Raw genomic sequence first — 307 nt, forward strand, 5'->3', positions numbered from 1 at the left:
TCCCCAAACTTTTGTTGTCTGTGTCTTTTTCATTTTCCCCATAGGCTAGTTCTGTGTTGTTTTATGTACGTGTCCCTTGTTGTTTCTTCCATGTGGTTTCTTTGTCTTTCAGCCTCTTATCTCTTTGTTTCTTCCCTTGCTCTCCTTCTATTTTCTCTCCCATTCTCTCCCTCGACTTCCTGCTATCTCTCCCCCTCACTCACACCCTCACTCAATCTCTTTCTCTTTCCTTCTCCCTCCCCTCCCTCCCCATCCTCCCTCACGCTCACTCTCATTCCCTATCTCTCCCTCCTCCTCCTCCTCCTCC

Source organism: Epinephelus moara, chromosome 20, assembly GCF_006386435.1.
Source record: "Epinephelus moara isolate mb chromosome 20, YSFRI_EMoa_1.0, whole genome shotgun sequence".
Taxonomy (NCBI): Eukaryota; Metazoa; Chordata; class Actinopteri; order Perciformes; family Serranidae; genus Epinephelus; species Epinephelus moara.